Here is a 12,500-nt window from a genome sequence, read left to right on the forward strand (position 1 = left end):
CCCGCACTCGTAAAGTGCAATCCACCCCTATAACTTGCGTTTCATGAAGAGTTATTTCCAATATGCGACATTCCCGCTGTCCCTATACATGAGCCGCGACCTGTACCACTTACGAGCGAGAGACGCGATCGCGTTGCTCACTGTACGGCGTCCGATACCGAGCCATCAGCATGTCGGTCCCCATGCGCGTTGCACTCGCACTCGCACTCGCAAAAACGTGGGGCAAATATATTACGCGGAAGAGTTATAACAGACCGAGCCCCACTGCATGGGGGGAGTCTTTGTCACTAATGTACACAGATAGAACATTGTGGACTGGAACCAGATTACCCGTACACACGGCGCTGATTAGTAATCAATGCAGAGCCATCAAACTACAGAAAATATATACAACTGTCCGTATACATGCTGAAAGAGTCTGCCCACAATGGGAACCACACGTCAGCCAGACACTCTGATCACGCACCACTCTCTGCTTCTAACAGGCGCACATACAATATGTAAGCACCAGCATGGAACAACATCCAGTGCATCCTCTCCGCCACATTACACAATCCACACTATCACAACCAGACCAGGAGGTCCATGCGGAAAATAGAATATCCCACCCTTTCGACATCCACCATTGCGCAGATAAGGCACCAACACCCACACATGTCCTATACAACGGTGCACCCAACATCACAATAGTACCTCCTGTCACAGCGCACAAACAATGACATGAGTCAAAGACACAGGTCTGACACAAGCATAGAATTGGAGCGCCGCCTCTAATAAGCCAAAGGTGCATCCTGACGTGACAAATCTCATCATGTCACAAGCATTCACTTACTATAATCACTATCAACGAACCTGCCGCCCCGCCCCCCCCCCCCCCCCCACACCTTTCCTTACAACAACGTGTAACCTAACCTAACCCATGTTGTACCTTAACCTAACCCATGTTGTACCTTAACCTAACCCATGTTGTGCCTTAACCTAACCCATGTTGTGCCTTAACCTAACCCATGTTGTCCCCTAACCTAACCCAAGTTGTCCCCTAACCTAACCCATGTTGTCCCTTAACCTAACCCATGTTGTGCCTTAACCTAACCCATGTTGTGCCTTAACCTAACCCATGTTGTCCCCTAACCTAACCCATGTTGTCCCCTAACCTAACCCATGTTGTGCCTTAACCTAACCCATGTTGTCCCCTAACCTAACCCATGTTGTGCCTTAACCTAACCCATGTTGTCCCCTAACCTAACCCATGTTGTCCCCTAACCTAACCCATGTTGTGCCTTAACCTAACCCATGTTGTGCCTTAACCTAACCCATGTTGTCCCCTAACCTAACCCAAGTTGTCCCCTAACCTAACCCATGTTGTCCCCTAACCTAACCCATGTTGTGCCTTAACCTAACCCATGTTGTGCCTTAACCTAACCCATGTTGTGCCTTAACCTAACCCATGTTGTCCCCTAACCTAACCCATGTTGTCCCCTAACCTAACCCATGTTGTGCCTTAACCTAACCCATGTTGTCCCCTAACCTAACCCATGTTGTGCCTTAACCTAACCCATGTTGTCCCCTAACCTAACCCATGTTGTCCCCTAACCTAACCCATGTTGTCCCCTAACCTAACCCATGTTGTGCCTTAACCTAACCCATGTTGTGCCTTAACCTAACCCATGTTGTCCCCTAACCTAACCCATGTTGTCCCCTAACCTAACCCATGTTGTCCCCTAACCTAACCCATGTTGTCCCCTAACCTAACCCATGTTGTCCCCTAACCTAACCCATGTTGTCCCCTAACCTAACCCATGTTGTCCCCTAACCTAACCCATGTTGTCCCCTAACCTAACCCATGTTGTCCCCTAACCTAACCCATGTTGTCCCCTAACCTAACCCATGTTGTGCCCTAACCTAACCCATGTTGTGCCCTAACCTAACCCATGTTGTGCCCTAACCTAACCCATGTTGTGCCTTAACCTAACCCATGTTGTGCCTTAACCTAACCCATGTTGTCCCCTAACCTAACCCAAGTTGTCCCCTAACCTAACCCATGTTGTCCCCTAACCTAACCCATGTTGTGCCTTAACCTAACCCATGTTGTGCCTTAACCTAACCCATGTTGTGCCTTAACCTAACCCATGTTGTCCCCTAACCTAACCCATGTTGTCCCCTAACCTAACCCATGTTGTGCCTTAACCTAACCCATGTTGTCCCCTAACCTAACCCATGTTGTGCCTTAACCTAACCCATGTTGTCCCCTAACCTAACCCATGTTGTCCCCTAACCTAACCCATGTTGTCCCCTAACCTAACCCATGTTGTGCCTTAACCTAACCCATGTTGTGCCTTAACCTAACCCATGTTGTGCCGTAACCTAACCCATGTTGTGCCTTAACCTAACCCATGTTGTGCCTTAACCTAACCCATGTTGTGCCTTAACCTAACCCATGTTGTGCCTTAACCTAACCCATGTTGTGCCTTAACCTAACCCACGTTGTCCCCTAACGTAACCCACGTTGTCCCCTAACGTAACCCACGTTGTCCCCTAACGTAACCCACGTTGTCCCCTAACGTAACCCACGTTGTCCCCTAACGTAACCCACGTTGTCCCCTAACGTAACCCACGTTGTCCCCTAACGTAACCCACGTTGTCGCCTATCGTAACCCACGTTGTCGCCTAAACCTGCTCTGTAATTGTTATACGACTCGTTCAATTAGTGTAGTGTTGCCCACCCGCAACCCTCGCAATATAGTTCGCTACTCGCACTGCCCGCTCCCCTGTGTATCGCTTCATGTTAAACACCTTGCAAGTCTTGCTGACTTTCCACATGCTCCTGCTGTACACTGTAATGTGGATGGCAGCAGGGCGTACATGCCGCCCCCCCCCCCCCCCCACCTCTCCCCACGTCCCCACCTTGCCCCCTGCCTTCGCAAGGTGGTTGGTGACAAGTTTGCATGTTCAATGCCCTTCGCATGCGACGTACGCAGGCTACGTTGTGGTGCGGCCTGTGTCAACTGTCCGCTGATGTCGTACGCGTGAACCACAATCTGTACTGCACATTCGTCCTTATGTACTGAATGATACATCGTGGCACATGTGTGACCGTACAACGACTGCGCCCAAAAACGGCGGACCATACAGTGCAAATATTGTGCACGCAGCTACGTGTCGTCTCCCTATGAGAGCTGGATTGCAGTGTGGTACGCCATAGAGACGTGTGGGAGGAACGGACGCCGTGGATGGCGATCAGCATGAGCTGTCTGTTGATGTATTCGGACCTAGTCGTCTCTCCTCACACACCGTGATGGCATGGTGCAGCGCGTTCCATATCTGCGACATGCTACAGAAGCCGGTTGACAGTCGTTCGAGCAATGGACATCGCATACGTACGGGGGCCACCTTCCACGTATTGTCTAGGCGTGCACATTTTGTTGCGTGTATGTGGGCAGACGTAGTGTGGCGTGACACCTGACACAGGCATGCAATAATGGTTGAAGTTGCAAATGGCGATGGACGCCTACGTTTTCTGGTGAAGTTACGCAAATGAAGAAATGGTAACCCGTTGTGGTGCGGTTGTTCTCGCTAGGGGTGAATCGGTGATGGCGACGATAGGTTGAGGTACTAACCGGTTGTTCCAGCGATACCCACCATGCCGACGAAACTGAACGGCATCTGGGTGTGAAGCGATACGCGGCGGTGGCTGGGTGGGACCGTCCCCGGCCGGTGAGGGGGCGCCTCCCGGCGTGCTGGCCGCGCGGTGCGTGGGCGCACGCGCTACAGCCGGCTGGTGGGGGCGGCCAGTGGCAGGCGCGCCGGCCGACGGACGCGGCAGGCGTCGCAGCTGCGCGCCGGCGCACCCTGCGCGCGGCGCCGTGCGGCCAAAGTAGGTCCTCGCGGGCCCGGTGCGAAGCGCGGTGGACATCTGCAGTGTGCTGGTCCGATTGAGGACTGTGTGCGTTGAGGATGCGCCGCCGCCCGGCGCTCGGCGCCGCGACGCCGTCTGCTGCTCGGTCGCCCCAGCGGTTCTCGCTGGTGGTTTGTATCGCAGCTGTGCGGATGTGTTGGCGTGTGCGCTGTGCTGGGAGAGTTCGCTTCGGCACCCAAGTGGGGCTTTTGTCCTTCTGTGGCGCTGGCGTTGGAGCTGCCGGTCACCGTAGGTGGCGCGTGTTGTCTCCCGCCGGCAATGCCACGACAGCACGCTCCCGGGCCTCTGTCGGCAGCGGCAAGCTCAGTTGGGAGCACGGGTGGTCGCACCGAAAGCGTCTACTCGCCTAACTCCGGGCGATTGCGCCTCTCTCGAACCCGACCAAGTACTTGGGACGGCGCTGCGCGCCGCCGGGACCTGAGAGGGTTTCGAGGTGTATTGTGCAGGGGAGCTCAGCCTCCTCCTGTTTGCAGAATGATTGAGCGGACGCTTGCGTGTTCGCGCGGGCCCCCGGGACACACTCCCGGGCGGCCGGCTGCTCAGCTCTAGTTGACGCAGCTCCCTGGTTGATCCTGCCAGTAGTCATATGCTTGTCTCAAAGATTAAGCCATGCATGTCTCAGTACAAGCCGCATTAAGGTGAAACCGCGAATGGCTCATTAAATCAGTTATGGTTCCTTAGATCGTACCCACGTTACTTGGATAACTGTGGTAATTCTAGAGCTAATACATGCAAACAGAGTCCCGACCAGAGATGGAAGGGACGCTTTTATTAGATCAAAACCAATCGGTCGGCTCGTCCGGTCCGTTTGCCTTGGTGACTCTGAATAACTTTGGGCTGATCGCACGGTCCTCGTACCGGCGACGCATCTTTCAAATGTCTGCCTTATCAACTGTCGATGGTAGGTTCTGCGCCTACCATGGTTGTAACGGGTAACGGGGAATCAGGGTTCGATTCCGGAGAGGGAGCCTGAGAAACGGCTACCACATCCAAGGAAGGCAGCAGGCGCGCAAATTACCCACTCCCGGCACGGGGAGGTAGTGACGAAAAATAACGATACGGGACTCATCCGAGGCCCCGTAATCGGAATGAGTACACTTTAAATCCTTTAACGAGTATCTATTGGAGGGCAAGTCTGGTGCCAGCAGCCGCGGTAATTCCAGCTCCAATAGCGTATATTAAAGTTGTTGCGGTTAAAAAGCTCGTAGTTGGATTTGTGTCCCACGCTGTTGGTTCACCGCCCGTCGGTGTTTAACTGGCATGTATCGTGGGACGTCCTGCCGGTGGGGCGAGCCGAAGGCGTGCGACCGCCCCGTGCGTGCTCGTGCGTCCCGAGGCGGACCCCGTTGAAATCCTACCAGGGTGCTCTTTATTGAGTGTCTCGGTGGGCCGGCACGTTTACTTTGAACAAATTAGAGTGCTTAAAGCAGGCAAGCCCGCCTGAATACTGTGTGCATGGAATAATGGAATAGGACCTCGGTTCTATTTTGTTGGTTTTCGGAACCCGAGGTAATGATTAATAGGGACAGGCGGGGGCATTCGTATTGCGACGTTAGAGGTGAAATTCTTGGATCGTCGCAAGACGAACAGAAGCGAAAGCATTTGCCAAGTATGTTTTCATTAATCAAGAACGAAAGTTAGAGGTTCGAAGGCGATCAGATACCGCCCTAGTTCTAACCATAAACGATGCCAGCCAGCGATCCGCCGCAGTTCCTCCGATGACTCGGCGGGCAGCCTCCGGGAAACCAAAGCTTTTGGGTTCCGGGGGAAGTATGGTTGCAAAGCTGAAACTTAAAGGAATTGACGGAAGGGCACCACCAGGAGTGGAGCCTGCGGCTTAATTTGACTCAACACGGGAAACCTCACCAGGCCCGGACACCGGAAGGATTGACAGATTGATAGCTCTTTCTTGATTCGGTGGGTGGTGGTGCATGGCCGTTCTTAGTTGGTGGAGCGATTTGTCTGGTTAATTCCGATAACGAACGAGACTCTAGCCTGCTAACTAGTCGCGTGACATCCTTCGTGCTGTCAGCGATTACTTTTCTTCTTAGAGGGACAGGCGGCTTCTAGCCGCACGAGATTGAGCAATAACAGGTCTGTGATGCCCTTAGATGTTCTGGGCCGCACGCGCGCTACACTGAAGGAATCAGCGTGTCTTCCTAGGCCGAAAGGTCGGGGTAACCCGCTGAACCTCCTTCGTGCTAGGGATTGGGGCTTGCAATTGTTCCCCATGAACGAGGAATTCCCAGTAAGCGCGAGTCATAAGCTCGCGTTGATTACGTCCCTGCCCTTTGTACACACCGCCCGTCGCTACTACCGATTGAATGATTTAGTGAGGTCTTCGGACTGGTACGCGGCATTGACTCTGTCGTTGCCGATGCTACCGGAAAGATGACCAAACTTGATCATTTAGAGGAAGTAAAAGTCGTAACAAGGTTTCCGTAGGTGAACCTGCGGAAGGATCATTACCGACTAGACTGCATGTCTTTCGATGTGCGTGTCGTGTCGCGCAACACGCTACCTGTACGGCTCGCAGTAGCCGTGCGCCGCGTGCGGAACCACGCGTGCCTCTCAAAACTAGCGGCAATGTTGTGTGGTACGAGCGCTGAAGCGCTGGAGCGGCTGGCCTGCGGCACCTGGCGCCTGGCGCCGGTTTTGAATGACTTTCGCCCGAGTGCCTGTCCGCTCCGGTGTGGAGCCGTACGACGCCCGTCGGCCGTGAGGCCGTTGGACACAGAACGCTGGAACAGGGGCCGCCACACGCCTCACTCCCGCCTATGCGACCGTCTCGAAAGAGACGGCGGAAACTTGAGAAAAGATCACCCAGGACGGTGGATCACTCGGCTCGTGGGTCGATGAAGAACGCAGCAAATTGCGCGTCGACATGTGAACTGCAGGACACATGAACATCGACGTTTCGAACGCACATTGCGGTCCATGGATTCCGTTCCCGGGCCACGTCTGGCTGAGGGTCGGCTACGTATACTGAAGCGCGCGGCGTTTGCCCCGCTTCGCAGACCTGGGAGTGTCGCGGCCGCCTGTGGGGCCGGCCGCGTCTCCTCAAACGTGCGATGCGCGCCCGTCGCCTGGCGGTTCGCATACCGGTACTTTCTCGGTAGCGTGCACAGCCGGCTGGCGGTGTGGCGTGCGACACCTCGTACAACGACCTCAGAGCAGGCGAGACTACCCGCTGAATTTAAGCATATTACTAAGCGGAGGAAAAGAAACTAACAAGGATTCCCCCAGTAGCGGCGAGCGAACAGGGAAGAGTCCAGCACCGAACCCCGCAGGCTGCCGCCTGTCGTGGCATGTGGTGTTTGGGAGGGTCCACTACCCCGACGCCTCGCGCCGAGCCCAAGTCCAACTTGAATGAGGCCACGGCCCGTAGAGGGTGCCAGGCCCGTAGCGGCCGGTGCGAGCGTCGGCGGGACCTCTCCTTCGAGTCGGGTTGCTTGAGAGTGCAGCTCCAAGTGGGTGGTAAACTCCATCTGAGACTAAATATGACCACGAGACCGATAGCGAACAAGTACCGTGAGGGAAAGTTGAAAAGAACTTTGAAGAGAGAGTTCAAAAGTACGTGAAACCGTTCTGGGGTAAACGTGAGAAGTCCGAAAGGTCGAACGGGTGAGATTCACGCCCATCCGGCCACTGGCCTCCGCCCTCGGCAGATGGGGCCGGCCGCCCGCGCGGAGCAATCCGCGGCGGGGTCGTGTCCGGTTGCCTTTCCACTCGCCGCGGGGTGGGGCCGTTCCGGTGTGCGGTGGGCCGCACTTCTCCCCTAGTAGGACGTCGCGACCCGCTGGGTGCCGGCCTACGGCCCGGGTGCGCAGCCTGTCCTTCCGCGGGCCTCGGTTCGCGTCTGTTGGGCAGAGCCCCGGTGTCCTGGCTGGCTGCCCGGCGGTATATCTGGAGGAGTCGATTCGCCCCTTTGGGCGCTCGGGCTCCCGGCAAGCGCGCGCGGTTCTTCCCGGATGACGGACCTACCTGGCCCGGCCCCGGACCCGCGCCGCTGTTGGCTCGGGATGCTCTCGGGCGGAATAATCGCTCCCGTCAGCGGCGCTTCAGCTTTGGACAATTTCACGACCCGTCTTGAAACACGGACCAAGGAGTCTAACATGTGCGCGAGTCATTGGGCTGTACGAAACCTAAAGGCGTAATGAAAGTGAAGGTCTCGCCTTGCGCGGGCCGAGGGAGGATGGGGCTTCCCCGCCCTTCACGGGGCGGCGGCCTCCGCACTCCCGGGGCGTCTCGTCCTCATTGCGAGGTGAGGCGCACCTAGAGCGTACACGTTGGGACCCGAAAGATGGTGAACTATGCCTGGCCAGGACGAAGTCAGGGGAAACCCTGATGGAGGTCCGTAGCGATTCTGACGTGCAAATCGATCGTCGGAGCTGGGTATAGGGGCGAAAGACTAATCGAACCATCTAGTAGCTGGTTCCCTCCGAAGTTTCCCTCAGGATAGCTGGTGCTCGTACGAGTCTCATCCGGTAAAGCGAATGATTAGAGGCCTTGGGGCCGAAACGACCTCAACCTATTCTCAAACTTTAAATGGGTGAGATCTCCGGCTTGCTTGATATGCTGAAGCCGCGAGCAAACGACTCGGATCGGAGTGCCAAGTGGGCCACTTTTGGTAAGCAGAACTGGCGCTGTGGGATGAACCAAACGCCGAGTTAAGGCGCCCGAATCGACGCTCATGGGAAACCATGAAAGGCGTTGGTTGCTTAAGACAGCAGGACGGTGGCCATGGAAGTCGGAATCCGCTAAGGAGTGTGTAACAACTCACCTGCCGAAGCAACTAGCCCTGAAAATGGATGGCGCTGAAGCGTCGTGCCTATACTCGGCCGTCAGTCTGGCAGTCATGGCCGGTCCTTGCGGCCGGCCGCGAAGCCCTGACGAGTAGGAGGGTCGCGGCGGTGGGCGCAGAAGGGTCTGGGCGTGAGCCTGCCTGGAGCCGCCGTCGGTGCAGATCTTGGTGGTAGTAGCAAATACTCCAGCGAGGCCCTGGAGGGCTGACGCGGAGAAGGGTTTCGTGTGAACAGCCGTTGCACACGAGTCAGTCGATCCTAAGCCCTAGGAGAAATCCGATGTTGATGGGGGCCGTCATAGCATGATGCGCTTTGTGCTGGCCCCCGTTGGGCGAAAGGGAATCCGGTTCCTATTCCGGAACCCGGCAGCGGAACCGATACAAGTCGGGCCCCTCTTTTAGAGATGCTCGTCGGGGTAACCCAAAAGGACCCGGAGACGCCGTCGGGAGATCGGGGAAGAGTTTTCTTTTCTGCATGAGCGTTCGAGTTCCCTGGAATCCTCTAGCAGGGAGATAGGGTTTGGAACGCGAAGAGCACCGCAGTTGCGGCGGTGTCCCGATCTTCCCCTCGGACCTTGAAAATCCGGGAGAGGGCCACGTGGAGGTGTCGCGCCGGTTCGTACCCATATCCGCAGCAGGTCTCCAAGGTGAAGAGCCTCTAGTCGATAGAATAATGTAGGTAAGGGAAGTCGGCAAATTGGATCCGTAACTTCGGGATAAGGATTGGCTCTGAGGATCGGGGCGTGTCGGGCTTGGTCGGGAAGTGGGTCAGCGCTAACGTGCCGGGCCTGGGCGAGGTGAGTGCCGTAGGGGTGCCGGTAAGTGCGGGCGTTTAGCGCGGGCGTGGTCTGCTCTCGCCGTTGGTCGGCCTCGTGCTGGCCGGCGGTGCAGGATGCGCGCGCCTGCGCGGCGTTCGCGCCCCGGTGCTTCAACCTGCGTGCAGGATCCGAGCTCGGTCCCGTGCCTTGGCCTCCCACGGATCTTCCTTGCTGCGAGGCCGCGTCCGCCTTAGCGTGCTCCTCCGGGGGCGCGCGGGTGCGCGGATTCTCTTCGGCCGCCATTCAACGATCAACTCAGAACTGGCACGGACTGGGGGAATCCGACTGTCTAATTAAAACAAAGCATTGCGATGGCCCTAGCGGGTGTTGACGCAATGTGATTTCTGCCCAGTGCTCTGAATGTCAACGTGAAGAAATTCAAGCAAGCGCGGGTAAACGGCGGGAGTAACTATGACTCTCTTAAGGTGGCCAAGTGGCGGCGGTGTGGCTGCACCCGGACTTGGCTTTTCGAAGTGCGGTCTTGGTGTAGTCGTGCTGCTGCTGCGAGGTGCCTTCCTTGAGTTGTAGTTACAGGGAGAGTGATGCGCAATACATGGGCCTAGCCCTCTTAGCCTCTCCTCTCCTGCGGTCTTCTCCCCTTCTCGTGGGCCCGCTGATTTTCGCAGAGTGGAAGACCGCACCAGGGGCTTGGGGGGGTTACCAGCCCCCCCTCGCACTATCCCTTTGTTAGTTGGGGGCAGTATTCAGAGAAAAAGTGGTGGCCCTTCCGCTGAAGGTGCCACCCCAACTTCCCCAGCACCTAGCCGGCCAACCGGCCGTGCCGAAAATTTTGTAACTTTTGCAGCTATGTATACCTGTAGTGAGTGCCACCGCAGCTTCACCACCAAGAACGGTCTCGGGGTCCATCGCCGTCGCCAACACCTTGCGGCCGCCAACGCGGAGATCGTCACGGAGAGGCATCGCGCGAGGTGGACGGAGGAAGAAGTCCTGTCGCTCGCCAAGGCAGAGGCCGAACTGTTCCTCGAGAGGGACGCCCGGTTCTTCTTTGTAAATCAAGAACTCATCAGGATGTTCCCCGACCGAACGCTTGAGGCAATCAAGTGCCGACGGCGGCAAGCTGCCCACAAGCAGCTTGTCCGCCAATTCATGGAGGCGCTCGAGATCGGTCGGGGGGAAGAGCCGGCGTCCCGCCGGGGAGCAGCGAGCCCGCTGCCTGACGCGGGCGAGGCCGCTGCGCCGCCCGTCGACGCAGCCGAGGACTTCGCGGCCGACACCACCGGGCCGCCGCCGGAGGGGCCGACTGACGCCGCCATCTGGGAGCATCTGGCGGGGCTACCCGCTTCCGCCCAGCGTTTCTCTGCCCTGGATCGTGTCATAGGTCTGGGGCGGGGCACGCCGCCCGATGTCATCCTGGGCATGCTCCCGGATGCCCTTGCGTCGGTCGGGTCCAGAGGGGAGAGATCGATCACCAGGACACAGCGGCCGCGCCAACCATCGAAGCGGCCGCCTGCCGCGCCGCCGACGCAGAAGCGCAAGCGGCGCCGCTGGGAGTACGCGAGAACGCAGGATGCCTTCCGACGGTCGCGTGCACGTTGCGTGCGCGGCCTCTTGGATGGCACCCTGCTCCAGCCGCCACCTGCCATCCCTGGTCTGCTGGACTTCTGGGCGGACCTCTTCACCAAGAAGCCCATCTCCACCGCGGGCTTCATTCGTGACCGCCTCCTCCCGCACTCAGAGCCTGTCGCTCTTGAGTGCATATGGGGGCCGGTCACACATGAGGAGGTCGCCGCCGCGTTGCCGCCCAGGGGATCAGCAGCCGGGCCGGACGGCCTTACCCCAGCGGAGTTGCGGCGCCTGCCGCACGAAGTCCTGGTGAAAGTGATGAATCTCTTCCTTCTGGCCCGCGCCCTTCCGGAACGCCTGCTTCGCGCGCGGACGTCCCTTCTCCCGAAAACGGCTGCACCAACATCCCCCGCTGACTTTCGCCCCATTACGGTCTGCTCGGTGTTGGCGCGGACCTTTCACAAGGTTCTCGCGTCACGCCTGATGCGCGCATGTGCTGTGGACGAACGTCAGCGGGCATTCATCCCTCGGGATGGGATGTTGGAAAATACCTTCATCTTGGACACTGCTCTCACCGACGCAGTTCGCTCCTGCCGCTCTGTCTTTGTGGCGTCGATCGACGTATCTAAGGCATTCGATTCGGTAGATCATGCTGCCCTTCGCCCCGTGCTGAAGGCGCATGGCCTGCCGGATTGCTTTGTCGAGTATGTCGAGCGGTGCTACGAGGGCAGCACGACAGTGATAGCGGACGGCGCCGGCGTGGGCGTGTCTGTGCAGCCAGCACGGGGCGTTCGCCAGGGCGATCCCCTCTCCCCCCTCCTGTTCAACTTTGCGGTGGACTACGTTTTAGGCCAACTGCCCTCCCACATCGGAGCTCGGATCCTCGGTCGCAGAGTCAACGCTGCGGCCTTTGCAGATGACGTCTTGCTGTTTGCAGCGACCCCGAGGGGCTTGCAGTCCCTCATCGACGCAGCTACCGCAGCCCTCGCCCACCTGGGGCTGCAGATCAACGCCCGGAAGTGTTTCACCCTCGCCTTAGTCGCGTCAGGGCGCGAGAAGAAGGTGAAGGTGGACAGCAATGTCACCTTCACAGCAGGCAATACCACCATGCCTGCCCTGCGTGTGGGTGAAACCTTCCGGTACCTGGGGCTGCAATTTTCCACGGCGGGTCGCTGTGTCTTCAATCCACGTAGCCACCTGGTGGAGCAGCTTGACGTCATCTCCCGAGCTCCGCTGAAGCCGCAACAGCGCCTCCACGCTCTCACCAACGTACTTCTCCCTGGCCTGTACCACGGGCTGGCCCTCAGCCGCACCCGGGTGGGTGCATTGAAGTCGGCCGACGTTACCATCCGGGCCGCCGTCAGGAGATGGTTCCGCCTTCCGGCGGACACCCCCCTGGGATACTTCCACGCTCCTGTTGCCCAGGGGGGCCTCGGCA

General features: G+C 57.8%; 2 non-coding genes and 1 pseudogene across 2 annotated transcripts; all 3 read left to right on the forward strand.

The window, feature by feature from the left end:
* Positions 1 to 4,475: 4,475 nt before the first annotated feature.
* Positions 4,476 to 6,384, forward strand: LOC124765715. Its single transcript, XR_007012895.1, has one exon. It is a non-coding gene; the product is annotated as a small subunit ribosomal RNA (ribosomal RNA).
* A 352-nt stretch (positions 6,385 to 6,736) lies between these two features.
* Positions 6,737 to 6,891, forward strand: LOC124765712. Its single transcript, XR_007012892.1, has one exon. It is a non-coding gene; the product is annotated as a 5.8S ribosomal RNA (ribosomal RNA).
* A 188-nt stretch (positions 6,892 to 7,079) lies between these two features.
* LOC124765710 overlaps positions 7,080 to 12,500 on the forward strand; it is a 7,962-nt pseudogene continuing 2,541 nt past the window's right edge.

This window comes from Schistocerca piceifrons, unplaced genomic scaffold (assembly GCF_021461385.2).
Source record: "Schistocerca piceifrons isolate TAMUIC-IGC-003096 unplaced genomic scaffold, iqSchPice1.1 HiC_scaffold_66, whole genome shotgun sequence".
In the NCBI taxonomy this organism is placed as follows: Eukaryota; Metazoa; Arthropoda; class Insecta; order Orthoptera; family Acrididae; genus Schistocerca; species Schistocerca piceifrons.